We start from the raw sequence: 383 nt of genomic DNA, 5'->3' as shown, positions 1-383 counted from the left end.
CTGGCGGTGCCAGCACGGCAGCACCGGGTTCTCCCGCTTGGAAATTCCCAGCTCGGGGCCAAGTCCGGCTCTCGCCGGTGGTTAGTGCCGCAGCCGGGAGCGAGGCATGCAGCAACAAAGGCCCTGACCCGCGTTCAGCCCGGAGAATAAACACGTGCGAGTTTCCTTCGTTCAGTCCGATCCCAGGGCCGAATCCTTCCCTTTGTTCATCGGATGTCAAACGCAGCGAACTCGCCGGCATAAATCGCCCGGCGTGTGACATTTACACGCGGGGAGCGGGGCCGGCCCTGGCTGCTGCCGGGATGGAGGAGGGGAGGCAGCCCTGCCAGCACGCAGCAGCGCCGCTTTTATTACCCTCTTCCATTTCGGCTGCGCACAACTCC

The sequence above is a fragment of the Charadrius vociferus genome, unplaced genomic scaffold (assembly GCF_000708025.1).
Source record: "Charadrius vociferus isolate BGI_N301 unplaced genomic scaffold, ASM70802v2 scaffold257, whole genome shotgun sequence".
Taxonomy (NCBI): Eukaryota; Metazoa; Chordata; class Aves; order Charadriiformes; family Charadriidae; genus Charadrius; species Charadrius vociferus.
Note: the sequence above shows the minus strand (reverse complement) of the source record.